This window comes from Dasypus novemcinctus, chromosome 20 (assembly GCF_030445035.2).
Source record: "Dasypus novemcinctus isolate mDasNov1 chromosome 20, mDasNov1.1.hap2, whole genome shotgun sequence".
In the NCBI taxonomy this organism is placed as follows: domain Eukaryota; kingdom Metazoa; phylum Chordata; class Mammalia; order Cingulata; family Dasypodidae; genus Dasypus; species Dasypus novemcinctus.
In genome coordinates this window covers 38,007,280-38,023,422 of record NC_080692.1, presented here as the reverse complement: position 1 = coordinate 38,023,422, position 16,143 = coordinate 38,007,280, and positions in this window count along the sequence as shown.

The window sequence follows — 16,143 nt, the reverse complement described above, 5'->3', positions numbered from 1 at the left end:
TATAAAATAAATTTAATTTTTGTTCTTTACATTCCATTTACTATTTTTTGATAAAAATGTATTCAAAATTTTCGCTTAATACAGATTGCCTTTTTATTTTTAATCTTTTAAATTCATTGAAAATGATAGAAATAGAAAATACCAAAGTGAATCTCAGAAAATAAAACCAAAACCAAACGCCTAAAACCATGAACAGAAAATCTTTGAAAGGCTTAAATTTTTAAACATTGGAAATGATGAAAGTGAGCCAGATACCTGTCAAGTATGACTCACACATAGAATTCAGGAATAAGACCACAAAAAGTCTTTATTTAATAAAGATTTGATTATATATCACAAAATTAATTGAGCAAGAAAGTTTTACTCAAAAAACAATAAATGGAACAGATAATATAAAATCCGTGCAGCTTCCTCTTGTTTACTAAAACAAGGTTTAATTATTGGATCCAAGCAATGGAAGAAACATAGAATCGTTCTGTATTCTTGTCCTAGCCTAGAAAATGTTAGGTGTGGGTCTAATCTGACTTGATTCAAAAAGAATTTGAAATGACGTACAGAAACATGTATACTAGGGATTAAATGATAGATGAGAAAATCACAAGCGAAGGAAAAATGAAAAGAGAAACATATGGAGATACATTCCTCTTCTCCAGATAACTACCTAAAAGCTCATGCCTTTCAAAGATAATGCAGGGTTTGTAGAAATGTAACCCCTAGTGACCAAATCAAAGAGAGAAGGATTACTATTAGTTTCAAGATTCATAAACTATCTTTCAGAAAATCAAAACAACTGGTTGTTCCAATAAAATGCAGCTTTTCTAGGAACCGAGTACCTGAGGGGAGCCATTCTAGACTCTGGAAGCTGGAAACCACCTCTTCTGTGTGGTCATGACTGACATTTGTAGCAGGTTCTCTGCACCACCACGTTGGCTAACAAGTTCTTTTCACATTATGATTTCTCTTCATAGGATGCACTGGAGTCAACAGTGCAGTTGTTTTCACTCAAGCTCATTGTCAGCACTATTGGACTTCTCAAGTGTGTCAAAGGAGAGTGGAGAACAGGACCTGGGAAGGCCGGTGCACCCATGTGTCTTCTAATAGGCAGGAATGCACCTGCAACTGCACAGTTGCCAAAGTCACCAGAATTCCCTTGCAACACATTCACCATACCCAATCCTGCTCCATCTGCCCGGGGTTCTGGGCCCATAAAACGACCTTCACAACCTGTTTCTGGGTGTTTGCCAGTTTCTTGTCACTTAACAAATGATGTTATACCCAGGAATTAAAAAAAGAACTATCACGTTTACTCATTTCAAATCACACATCATTTATGCTCAATAAAATTAAGTGTTTCTATTATCTCAAAAAAAAAAATCACAAAATAGCAAACTCACTGTTTGTCTTACATTACCCAAAAAGAACTATGCTCTTATACCAATTAAGCTATTTGCAGTTACTATTCAAACAATCCTCACCAATGCAAAGTTCAAATTATTACTTTCATACAATTTGTTTTAAATTGTCAGGATACAAATGACCTTCCATATCACTACCTGGTGATACCTCACAAAGCTTTCTGTCTAATGCATACTGGCCCAGTAGGACGATTTCCAGTATGGCCCCAGAAAACTACAGGAAGTCAACTCCTAAGTTACAACAACAAGCATGATATATACATGCCTCTTAAGTGATGTGTGAGCTCTCATTCCTCCCTGGCCTACATTAATGCTAGATACTAAATAGCTTCTTTCTCCCACTTGAGATATTTTTTATAAAGGAACCTATTGACCTTTGATAAATAAAAACATATCTAAACAAACAAAAAGCCACTATCTCTGAAAGCTTGCTATTACCTAGTTTCTTTCAAAATGGCTATAGCCTTCCCTCTTATTCCTCTAAGTCTAATTTCTTTATCATTTTTGTTTTGTTTAACAACTCTTCATATTTAGTGAGTACTTATTATGGCTGGACAGCATCCTACGAGTTTGCTTTACATGCATTTAGTCATTTTATGCTCGGGACAATCCTTTAAAATTTGGTCAGGTTGGTCACAATTTCACAGATAAGGAAACTGAGGCTTGGATGAGTTGAATAATTTGCCCAAGGTAATCCAAACACCACAAAAATCTAGAATTCAAATTCAGTTCTGTCTGAACACAGACCATACATCATTAACCATTAAGAGTCTTAAAGATCATTCTGTTAACTATTACTATTGCAGACACATGACTCACTGCTTTAATAAAATGCATACATACACATACATAGATACATTCATAAATGCATACACATATGTACATAAATATATATACTGCATTTCAGGTACACCATGAGTTAAATAAACATTTAGGGACTAGACGACGCTGCTTATTTTAACCTTTGAAATAATATTCATTGGATTTTTTCATTTTAAAATTAATATGTATGCATTAGAGAAATTTGGGTAAATACACAAAAGAAGAGGAAAGGGAAAAACGTCCAAGTTGCTAAGCTCAAAGATGAACACTTTATATTTTCTTAACCATGAATTATAACATTTTTCTATGGGAAAGCATAGCTTAAATTTCAAAGCACTGACTTTAAGATATTTTTGACTTAAGGGTTAGTGGAACATTTGGAGTTTCTCTTCCTTACCATATACTCCTCATGTGCAATCCCAGGAATAAGATATAAAATATGTGCAATGATTTTATTAAACATATGCACAGTCTTTTATCTGCCACCTGAACAACCAAGTTGGGAGGCAGTGTCACAAAATGATCAGCAGTCATCCTTAGGAGTCAGGCAGAGGCTGAAATTCCAGCTCTACCACTTAGGGCTGGGTGACCTTAAGGAACTATTTGTCCTCTTGAGCCTGAATTTCCTTATGTGTAAAATACAAACAATAAGTATTCCTATCACACCGGAATGCTGTGAGAATTGACAAAGGCAATATACTTAGAGTCCTTGGCAAGTACTTAGTGCTCAGGGGAAAATGGGGGCAGTGAAGAGAGCATAGTTGGATTTGTTTTTAATATCTCTGGATCCCTACATAAAAACTAATGAAACAGTTGTATAGAAAACCAGAAACCTATTAACATTTACAATGAAATTAGATGACTAGGTTTCTTCCCATAAAATCTGGTAAGGACAAAGCACTAACATCTATAATATCATTATATCTGCGTCTGTGCAGAAGAAGGCAGAGAGAAGCAAAGACAAAGTGTGGTGGGCAATTTGAGAATAGCCGCTAAAACTGAGAGGGTTTTATCCAATCCCAATCCAGTAGTAGGTGAGTGTAAAGAGGCTCTCATTGGGGACTGATGGGAAAATAGGAATCTAACGTTTATGAGTTTTCTTCCAGGACAGGGGTCCATTTCAGGGTTCCACTGAGGAGAAGCTGCTGGAATGGATTCAATATTGAGGCAGAACAAGTCCAATAGAGACAAAGGAAAGAGAAGGTCCAAATAAAAGTAAAAGGGAACTGTATCAGGAAATCTTAGAAAAAACAATTCTCTGAAATTAGAAAAACTACCCTGAACCAGGCCTCTAAAATTTCAGAAACCTGATTTCCCACAAAAATGAGCAGCAGAGTAAGAAGGAATGCAGTATTAACATAGGGGACAACATGGAAGAATCTTGAAGACCTTATGTTGAGTTAAGTAAGCCAGTCACTGAAGAACAAATATTACATGACCTCACTGATTTAATTAAGCAAACTGAGTAGACTCACAGAGCTAGCGCCTGGAAGATAGGTTACCAGGAGAAAGAAGGGGAGTGGAGTGGGGTAAGCAGATGCTCAATATGGGCAATACCTATGATGAGGGGGACGGGGGTGGGTGAGCAGTGGATGAGGGTGACAGTGTCGCAGTGATGTGACTGGGTTCAATGATGTTGGAAGGAGAGGGGGAGTAGGGTGGGGGGTTGGTTGGACTATCCATGGAACTGGGGGGGAAGGCTGGAGGAAGGAGCAGGTGAACTCTAGGGATTTACAGGTCTGTGGTTAAAACTACAATGGTGGGAATGCCCTTCTGGCAAATGTAGCAGGGGAGGGTTACTGGTACCAAGCATTGGGGATAGGGGAATTTTCAGGATAGAGTGCACCTAGGGCATATTCTATGGAATATGAAAGTGTTCATCTTCTCATAGTGTGTTATCTCAATGGGTGGTGACCCACAAAATAAACAAATAATTATTAAACTCCCATTCTGGGAAACCCTGCTATGTTCTCAATTAGAGGGGCAGGAATCTCTCTAGAAATAGGCAGTGCCTAACAAAAGAAAACAGAATTATTACATGTAACTATGAAATTTATTCTTCAAAAATTGAAACTTAGTGGCAACCATAGGTTCCAAGGGGAGAGGAAGGAAAGAATAGAATAGATGGAACATAGGACATTTTTAGGGCATTGAAATTGTGCATGATCTTGCCATGACAGATACAGGCCATTTTAAATTTTATCAAAACCTTTAAAAGTGTATAGTACAAAATGTAAACCATAATGTAAACCATTGACCATGGTTAATAGCAGTGCTTCAATATTTGTATGTCAATTGTAATAACGGTACCATACACATGTAAAGTGCTATTAATAGGGGAAAGAGTAAGAGGGAGGAGAATGTTGGGTATATGGGAATCCCCTATATTTTCTATGTGACTTTTCTGTAACCTAAAGCTTCTTTGAAGATAAAGGAAAAAATAAGACACTGGGGAGAACATACAGAAGAAATCATCACTGTACCTAAAAGACAGCACATCTTATGGTGATGAAAGACATTGAAGAAGAATGTGTGTTTTACTTTATTTATATAATTTTTAAAATTTTTGCTTTTATTTATTTTTATTTTGTATTTTTGTATTTTATGTTATTTAATATAATTATTACCTTGTTGATTTTTAGTTGTTGGTTTTGTTTTTTTGGCTTTGTTTTTGGGGAGGTTTTGGATTGCAGAAGGGTCACAACTGTGGCAGGGGAGGATCACTGGTGTGGGGTATTGTTGATAGGGGATGTGTAGGAAGGGGAGAACCTGAGGCATGGCTCTACAGCACATGAATATGTTCAAGTGGTCATGGGGCATTGTCTCAGTGGGTGGAGACCCACACAATAACCAAAAAAATATTGAATTCCCATCCTCGGATGCCCTGCTACATTCTCTAATAGAGCAGCAAGAATCCTCTAAGTACATGGGCACTGCCTAGCAAGGAGGTCAAACCATTACACCAGGCCCTTGACACTGATGGTTGTACTTATGAACCTTCTCTTGTGAAGTTGAAACTTAAGCCTAGTATTATATATTGCCTAAGAGTTCCCTCCAGAAAGTGTCCTTGTTGCGCAAATATGGCCTTTCTCTAAGCCAAACTCAGCATATAAATGCACTACCTTTCCCCATGTGGAGCATGACTCTTGGGGATAAGCCTCCCTGTCACCTAGGGATTATTACAAGCACTAACTAGCAATGAATTTGAAAAGACCTTGACAAATAGGGGGAAATATTAAATACAAATAAGTTTTCATGGCTAAGAGATTTCAAAGTGAGTTGGGAGGTCATTCCAGAGGCTACGCTTATGCATGTCTTAGCAGGATTTCATTGACTGCCACAGTAAACAGTGCCTCAACCATTAGGGCTCCTGAGGGCTCTAGAGACATCTAGACACTATAAACAGGGCAGAAAAGCTCAGGAATTTAGCACCTTGTCAGTGGGCCATACTTTGGAATATATGCTCCCCAATGTAACAGAGTTAGACTCATTTATAATATCCCTATACATTACTTGTCTGTCCTTGTTATTTGAACCTATAGTTAGTACTATACTCATAAAAATATGTATCAAAAACTTAAATCTGTTCATATGCTGGTTGAGCCCTGAATATCAGCAGAGTTGCAACATCTCCTATTGAGTTCACTGGACTTGTCCAGGGCAACCAACAAAAGGATAATGATAGACAATGGCCCATACCACAAAACAGAGTACCTACAACTGCAAGCAAGACAGGTAGTCAACTACCACACCATGGAGCCTAGAGTGCCTACAACTGAAAGCAGGAGGATTACATCCAATATCCATGTGGAATCTAAACCCTCTCTTGACATAGATGTGGAATGGACACAACCAAGCCAAGGTCCACAGGAAGGAGGAATACAGTAAGGATCAGAGTGGACTTAATCATATTCTATTCATGAACTATTGTGGTTAATAATTGAGAAAATGTGGCATTGATGTGGAAAAAGTGGCCATGGTGGCTGCTGGGTTCAGGGAAGGGGAGGAAGAGAAGAGATGTGGAGGCATTCTCGGGACTTGGAGTTGTCCTGGGTGGTGCCCCAGGGACAATTGCCGGATGTCGTGTGTCCTCCCATGGCCCACTGGATGGAACATGGGAAAGTATGGGCTATGGTGTGGAACACGGGACTTGGGGTGCAGCGATGCCCGGAGATGTACTCACCAGATGCAATGGATGTGGCATGATGATGGGGAAGAGTGTTATTGGGGGCGGAGTGGTGGGGTGGGGGTGGTGGGGGCGAATGGGGACCTCATATTTTTTTAATGTAATATCTTTTTAAAAAATGAATAAATAGAGTAGAATTTGAAAAAAAAAATTAATTAAAAAAAAAAAAAAATGACAGTTCCATACACCTGCCCCACTGAATCTAAGATCCCTCTCAATCAAAAACATAGTGGGCATCACCATCCCAAAATCCTCAAGATTAAGGAATGAACAAATGGGGAAATGCAACAATAAGCTAAAGCGGACTTATTATTCTAGCAATGGAAAAATTTGCAGCACTGATATAAAGGCAATGGCCACCAGAGGTTCTGAGGGGAAAGAATGGGAAGAATAGGTGTAACATGGGGCTTTTTGGGGACATTGGAATTGTCCTGCATGACACTGCAATGACAGATACAGGCCTTTATACATTTTATCAAAACCTATAAAATTGTGTAGTGTAAAATGTAAATTATAGTCCACACTTAGTAGCCATATGTTCATCAATTGTAACAAATATACCACATTAATGACAATGTTGTTAATGGCGGAAAGTGTGGGAAGGGAGAGGGAGGAATACATGGGAATTCCCTATATTTTTCATGTTTATTTATGTAATCTAAAGCTTCTTCAAAAATAAAAAGTAAAAATAAATAAGCAGCAGAAATCAAAATAAAGTCCTATAAAAAGTTATTAGAATTATAGAAGATAATAAGGGACAGAAGAACATCATCTATAGCTAACAAAAGTATATCAGGGCTTTCTCTTTCAGCCATCTTTGAGCCTGTGCAGGCCTTCCAGGGAGAGGATAACTAAAATGGCAAATACATCTTAAAGTCTGTGATCCAAGGTCATTTTGCTGGCTATAAGTAGGGTCTCCAGAACCAGAGGGGGCACACAGTTTGTCTCAAAATTGTAGGTATTTATGTCTGAGATGAAACTGAATTCTCTTTGAGCCAGAGAGTTGCTTATGTGTACAAAGCAAAAACAACACAGTGACTCCTGGCAGCAAACCCAGCAAAAGAAAAGTAATATGGAGAAAGTTAACCCATGCCCATAGAAACAGTGGAATGGTTCATACCAAATTCTAAAGTAACATTTTTGCTAAGGCCACTGGACACAGAATCCATGTGATGCCATATCCCTCAAAAATTTAAATTTGTTGAAAAGTTTAAAAATTAACAAAAAAAAAGGAAGAAATAAATTTAAAAAGTAAATAAATTAAACTGTGGATTTGTAAAAGAAATTTATCAGAAAAACATGGAGAGGTCAAAATTGTAACCACCTATTTCATAATGAGCTAAAAGAAACTGATACAAGATAAAAAAAAAAGAAGAGCATAAATCAGAATTAGAAAAGCCTAGAAATAAGATGACAGAATACAGGAAAGAATTATAAATAAATGTAAGTATCATTTAGATATGAAGTCTAAACTAGAAAGAATGTAAATGAAAATATGCACAAAATTGTGCCTTAAGAAAATAGAAGGTGAAAGGAAAAAAACTTCAAAAACCAAAAAGAAAATAAGAAAGAGATTGTATTAGTCAGCAAAAGGGGTGCTGATGCAAAATACCAGAAATTGGTTGGTTTTTATAAAGGGTCTTTATTTGGGGTAGGAGCTTACAGATATCCAGGCCATAAAGCATAAATTACTTCCCTCACCAAAGTCTACTTGGAGCAAAATAGCTGCTGATGTCTGTGAGGGTTCAGGCTTCCTGGGTTCCTATATTCCTGGGGTTTGCTTTTCTCTGGGTTCAAGGTTCTTTTCTTCCAGGGGCTAGCTTCTCTTTCCTCTGAGTGCTGACTTCCCTGGGCTCCAGCTTAAGTCTTCAGCATCAAACTCCAACATCAAAACTCCAACATCAGAAACCCTCAACTCTGTTCTTTGCCGTGCCTTTTATCTGTGAGTCCCCACCCATCAGGGGGTGGGCATGGCTCTGAGGGCAGCTATTGTTTCAACCTGCTTGAACAAAGGCAGTAGGAGCCATTGTTTCAATCCACCTGAATAAAGGCAGGTGGCAGCCATTGCTTCAACCTAGCCTCAGACAAAGGAAGCAGCAGCTATTTTTCAAGCCTTCCTGAACAGAGACAGAAGTGGTGGAGATTTAATAATGCAAGGCTCCCTTGGGGATGTTGAGGCAGTGAACTGAAGAGCTTCATTTGCTGGTCAAGCAAAGAAAACTTGGCTTTGGAGAGCCTTTGGAAGATCATTTGGTGCCCTTCTTGACCCCTCCCCAGGGCACTTTTAAGATGGTCTGTGTCTCTTTCATGGGTCCCTGGCCAGATGTGGCTGGGAAAGACTGACTTGAGAAAATCCTCTCCTGTATGCCCCTCCTTCCAGAATATGCCCTCTAGGCAACAAAAGGAATATAAAAAACTACAGAGGCAGATATTCTGGGACAAAGGCCTCTGGCTTAAAACACTTAGAGAAGGGAGAGATATCTCCTGGAAAACAGAGGGGATGGCCAAACCCCTATAAACAGGGGACTTCCAAAACAACTATGAAGCAAAATCCCAGTACAAGCAGAGGTCCAGAAAGACAGGGAAAACTATGCACATTGTATTTGCCCTAAGCAGAACTTCCTGATAGGAGGACTGAAGCTCAAGAAAATCTCTGTCTCATCACCAGGTGGTTTTAAAACCAGGAAACAGACATCCTAGGGAGTAAATCCCAGAGTTAACATTTTAAAATATTAAAATGTACAGTATGCAACAAAAGAATACAAGACAAATAAAGAAACAGGGGAATGATAGCCCATTAGAAGGAAGCAAATAAAAATACAGAAAACACCAACAAAGATGACAAGAAAATGGAGATACCAAAGAAGCTTTTAAAATCATTTTTAAAAGGCTCAAGGAGATGAAGGAGCATCCAGAGAAAAAAGTAAAGGATAATAGAAACACAATGAATCAGCAATATGAGAGTCTAAGTAAAGAGATAGAAATTTTAAAAAGGAACCAAACAGAAATACTGTAGTTGAAGACCACAATAACTGAAATGAAAAATGCCTCAGAGGATTTCAAGAGCATATTAGATCTGGCAGAAGAAAGAATTAGTGAATGTGAAGACAAGACAGTTGAAATGAGTCAAGCTGAGGATAAGAAAGGACAAAGTTAAAATAAAAGCAAAAGAAAATAGCCTAAGACACCTCTGGGACATCATCGAGAGCACTAATATACATATTTTGGGTGTCCCAGAAGGAATCTTAAAAGAAATAATAACAGAGAACCTCCCAAATATAGGAAAAGATGAAAGTGTGCACATCCAAGAAGCTCAGAGAACACCAAGCAGGATTAACATGAAGAAAAATACACTTCATCATATAGTGATCATATTACCAAGTGCAAAGGACAAGGAGAGAATTCTGAAAGCTATAAGAGAATAGCAATGTGTTATGTACAAGGGAGTCCCCATTAGATTGAGTGTCAATTTTTCATCAGAACGCATGGAGGCAAGAAGGCAGAGCATTCAAATATGTATAGTGCTAAAAAAACAACATCTGCCCGCCAAGAATCTTTTTCAAAAATGAGAAAGAGATTAAGACATTCTCAGATAAACAGAAGCTGAGAGATTTTGCCACTGCTAAACCTGTGCTGCAAGTAATAGTAAGGGGAGTTTTCCACACTGAAAGGAAAGTATACTGGACAGAAGTTCAAATTATCATAAATAAAAAACTCTAGTAAAAGTAACTGTAGCTGAGTGTGAGGGTTTCGTCCTCGCTCAGGCCCAAGAGTCGGGGGGGCTTGCTCCTGCCAGGCAGCCGGCGGGGGGTGCTCCAAGATGGAGCACCGGTTTTCCAGGCGTGGGGGACGCGCGGTTGAGGAAAAACCACAGAGACCGCTTGAGCGCAAGAACAGGTCTGCTTTATTACGGAAGTACACTTAGCTATATAGGGTTGGGTAGAGGGAGGGGCATGATGAAGGGAGGGTTGGCTAAGGGGCGGCTGTGGACAGGCTGAAGCTGATGGATAGACCTGAGGTAAGCAGTTACTGGGGAAGAGGGCAGATTGTGGGTTGGCAATATGGGCGGGACTGGTGGGAAGGACGGCGGGAGCTGGAAGGGGAGGAGGGGTGGAGAAAGGCGGCAACAAGTAACCACTTGGGTACCAGTTACAACAGTCATATTGTACTATAGAGTTTGGTATATAACTCCACTTCTTATTTCCTACAGGTGCTAAAATGCAAATGCATAAAAAGCAATGAAAACTTATGTTTTTGGACATACAGTATACCAAGATATAAGTGGTAACAAATACAAAAAATGGTGGGGGAACAGAGAGGTATAGGAAAAGTGTATGTGCATGCTATAAAAGTTGGTATCAAACCAAATATGATGATTATATATTTAGGTTATTAAATTTTAACACCATGGTAACAACACATAAAAATAGATGAAAATATATATCATGATAGAAAAGAGAAGGCACATGCTAATGTACAACAGAAGAAAGCAAATAAATACAAATTTAGGAATTAATGAATGTGAGGGCCATAAAAATATAAAGACTAAATAGCAAAATGGCAGAAGAAAGTACTATATTATCAGTAGTGACTTTAAATGCAAATGGGTTAAATTCTCCAGTAAAAAGGCAAAGATGGGCTAAACGGGTAAAACAGCATGACCCAATTAAAAGCTGTTTGCAAGAGACTCACTTTAAATGCAAAGGTACAAGTAGGTTGAGGGTGAAAGTGTAGAAAAAATATGCCAGGCAAGTAGTAAGCAAAAGATAGCTTGGGTAACTATACTAATTTCAGGTTAAATAGGCTTTAAGTAAAAAATAGTTATGAGGGACAAGGTAGTCATTACATACAAATAAAAAGGACAGTTCAAAAGGAAGGTGTAAGAATTATAAATATAAAAGCAGAACCCTAAAATATATGAAGCAAATACTGAGAGATATGAGTGGAGAAATTGATGGTTCTATGTTAATAGGAGGAGACTAACATGCCACACTCAATAATGGAAAGAATATGTGGTCACAAGATCAATAAGGAGGTCCAGACTTGAGTGATACACTAAACCAACTAGAACAAACAGACATATATAGAACACCATATCCAACAAAAACAGAAAACACATTCTTCTGTGTTAGATCATTCTCCAGGATAGACCATATGGTGGGTTCAAAACGAGTTTCAATAAATTAAGAAATATTGAAATGCAGAATGTATATTCTCTGACAACAATAGAATGAAGCTATAAATCACTAACAGAAGGAGAAATGGAAAGTTCATGAATATATGGAAATTAAACAACATACACTTAAATAACCAAAGGGCTAAAGAGGAATCAGAAGTGAAATTGAAAAATATCTTGAGGCAAACGAAATGAAAATACAATATACCAAAACTTAAGTGAGGCAAGGAAGGCAGTGCTTAGAGGGAAATTTATAGCTGAGAACCCTCCCTCTCCAGTCACCCTCTCCTATCACCCCCACAACACCCTGGCTTCCCTTCTTTCCCACAGTTTCTAGAGGAAGAGTGCAGCCTGCCATTCCCTATTCTGCCGTCTTGGATCCTGAAACATCCTTTCTTGATAAAAACACTTAGAACACTAGGAATAGAAGGAAATTTCCTCAACATGATAAAGGGCATGCTTTAGTTTGCTAAATGCTGCCAATGCAATATACCAGAAAAGGGTTGGCTCTTATAAGGGGAATTTATTAGGTTAAAAGTTGACAGTTCTGAGGCCATGGAAGTGTCCAAGTCAAGCGATCATGAAGAGATGCTGTCTCACCAAATTGCAGCAGTGGGTGATTTGGCACAGGGCAGGGCATAATGGCAGCCCTGCTGGGCTCTGCCATCTCCTCCAGGCTTACTTTCTCTCTGAGCTCAGCTGTGGGTGATCAGGCATATGACTCATCTCTCCCCTATCCTCCAGGCCTCTCTCTTTCAGAATCTCTGGAGGCCTCTTTTCATGCCTGCTGATTCCAGTCTCCATAATTCAGGACCTCTTTTTCAGCCTCTAGGGGTTTCTATGTCTGAGGCTTTTATTCCTCTGTTTATTAAGAACTCCAGTAAAAGGATGAACCCCCCCCCCAACCAGGTCATGTAATCTAATCAAAAGCCCTTAACAGAAGTAATTTAATCAAGAGTTCCCACCTAGAACAGGTTTACATGCATGAGAACGGATTAGCTCTTAGGACATAATTTTTTCCTGGGATCTACAAAACTTTAAACTGTCACAGTACATACATGAAAAGCCCACAATTAATGTCCTGCTTAATAGTCAGAGACTGAAAGCTTTCCCTCTAAGATCAGGAACAAGGCAGGAATACCCACTAATACCACTGTTATTCAACATTGTACTGGAAGCTCTTGCCAGATCAATTAGGGGGAAAAAAAAAAAAGAAAAAGGCAAAGAAATCAAAGGCATCCAAATTGGTAATGAAGAAGTAAAACTTTCCCTATCTGCAGATGACATGATTCTATATACAGAAAATCCTGAAAAATCTACAACAAAGTACCCAGAGCTTAAAAAAATGAATTCAACTAAGTGCAGAGTACAAGATTAACACACAAAATTCAGTGGTATATCTATGCATAAGGAAAACAATCAGAAGAAGAAATCAAGAAAAGAAGTCCATTCATAATGGGAACTAAAAGAAGCATCTAGGAATAAATCTAACCAAGGATGTGAAGGATTTGTACACAGAAAAATTATAAAACATTGCTAAAAGAAATTAAAGACAACCTAAATAAATGGGAGGATATTCCATGTTCATGGATTGGAAGACTAAATATGCTTAAGAAGGCATACCCAAAGCAATTTATAGCTTCAATGCTATCCCAATCAAAATTTCAACAACCTTCTTTGCAAAATGGAAAAGCCAATCATTACATTTATATGGAAGGGAAGCAGATGTGGCTCAAGAAGTTGAGGACCTGCTTCCCACATGGGAGGTCCCAGGTTTGGTTCTTGGTGCCTTCAGAAAACAAAAACAATCAATAAGCAAACAAACGAAAAAAAAAAAAAAAACCTCAGGGGAGCCAATGTGATTCAGTAGTTGAACACTGGCTTCCCACATACGAGGTCCCAGATTCAATCCCCAATCCCAGTACCATAAAATAAGATAAGATAAGATATAATTTACCAAAAAAAAAAAAAAAAATTTATATGGAAGAGTAAGGGGCCCAGAATAGCTAAAGCACCCTGAGAAAGAAGAAGAAAGTTGGAAGACTCATTCTTCCAATCTTAAAACTTATTACAAAGCCACAGTAATCAAAACAGCATGGTGGGAAGTAGATCTGGCCCAATGGATAGGGCGTCCACCTACCACATGGGAGGTCCATGGTTCAAACCCTGGGCCTCCTTGATCCATGTGGAGCTGGCCCATGTGCAGTGCTGATGCGTGCAAGGAGTGCCATGCCATGCAGGGGTGTCCCCCGTGTAGGGGAGCCCCACGCGCAAGGAGTGTGCCCCGAAAGGAGAGCCGCCCAGAGTGCAGCCTGCCCAAGAATGGCACCGCACACATGGAGAGCTGACACAACAAGATGAAGCAACAAAAAAAAACACAGATTCCCAGTGCCGCTGATAAGGATAGAAGTGGTCACAGAAGAACACGCAGTGATGGACACAGAGAGCAGACAACGGGGGCAGGGGGGATAGTGATGGAGAGAAATAAATAAAAAAATAAAAAATCTTTTTAAAAAACAGCATGGTACTTTCACAAGGAAAGACATATGGAATAGAATTTAGAGCTCAGATCAACCCTCACATTTATAGCCAATTGATTTTTGACAAGGTGACAAAAACCACTCAATTGGGAAAGAATAGTAGTCGCTTCAACAAATGGCACTGGTAAACTAGATCTTCATTTGCAAAAAAAAGAAGACCCCCTACCTTATACCATATGCAAAAATCAACTCTAAATGGATCAAAGACCTTAATATCAGAGCTCAAATTATCACACTCCTGAAAAGGAAATGTAGGGAAGCATCTTCAGGACATTGTTTTAGGCAATGGTTTCCTAGACTTCAGATGCAAAGCACAAACAACTAAACAAAAAATAGATAAATGAGACCTCATCAATATTAAAAGCTATTGCACCTCAAAGGACATTATCACGGTAAATAAAAACAACCACCTACAAAATAGAAGAAAATATTTGGAAACCACATAGCCAATAAAGTTTTAATATCCAAAATATATAAATAAATCCTTCAATTTAACAACAAAAAGACAAATAACCCAATTAATATATGGACTGAAGGCTTGAACAGACTACTCTCCAAAAAAGATATGTAAATGACCAGAAACCACATGAAAAGATGATTAACATCATAAGTAGGGAAATGCAAATCAAAATCACAATGAGATACCATTTCACACCCATTAGAATGGTTGCTATTTAAAAAAAACAAAAACAAAAAGGAAAAGGAAAGGAAAGGATGCAGAGAAACAGTAACACATATTCGTTGCTGATTGTAATGTAAAATAGTGCAGCCACTGTGGACCAGTTTGGTAGTTCCTCAGAGAGCTAAGTATAGAACTACCATATGACCAGCAATTTTACTACTAGGTATATACGCAAAAAACTGAAAGCAGGGGCTCAAAAAGATATTTGCACACCTATGTTCATAGCAGCATTGTTCACAGTTGCCAAAAATGGAAGCAACCCAAGCGTTTGCCAACTGATAAATGGATGAATAAAATGTAAGCTTATACATACAATGGAAAATACTATTCAGCCATAAAAAGGAATGAAGTCCTGATACATGCAACATAGTGGATGAACCTGGAAGACGTTACACTGAATGAAATAATCCAGACAAAAAAGGACAAATATTGTATAACCTCACTGATTTGAAATAATTAGAATAATCAAATTCCTAGAGTCAGAATCTAGAATATAGGTTACCAAGGGATGGGAAGTTAGGCTTAAAATGCACAGAGTTCCTATTTGGAATGATGGAAATGTTTTGGTATTGGATGGTAGTGATGGTAGCACAACATTGTAATTGCAGTTAACAGCACTGAAATATGTATCTGGATATGATTAAATGCAAAGTGTTAGATTGCATATAGTGTAACAGAATAAAACTTGTTTTAAAAAATCCATGGAATCATACTAAACAAACAATGACCTCTAAGTTAAACCATGAACTTTAATTAAATAGTAGAATTATAGAGATGTGCTATCATCAATCATAACAAATGTTACACACCAATGCAAGGTGTTGGTAGTGGAGTGATGTATGGGAATCCTATATTTTATGCCTGACTGCTCTGTAAACCCACAACTTTTCTAGTAAATAAAGAAAAAAGAAGAAAAATGACCAACAGAAGCCATATGCTAATAAAATCATTGGACTTAAAAGAAAAAAAATATTTGAGCATCTAGAGGAAAAAGCAAGTGACTTAAAGAGAAAAATTAGGATGTCATCATAATTTAAAATAGCAATCCTTTCTGCCAGAAAAAAAAAATGGAGAATCCTAATTAAGATACACAAGAAAAGAAAATATATAAAGAAAATATAAAGAAACAGATTCTCTACCAGCAAAACTAACTTTCAGGTGCAAAGAACATAAACTGCTATTACCTTGCAAGAATTCAAGGAATATTATTCCCATAAGCCCTTCTGGAGGAATGTACTCAAGAATGAGCTTCAGAGAACCCACATCACTAGGGAGACAAAAACACCAGAACTGGTAGTGAGGAATAAATATATAAGCATGCA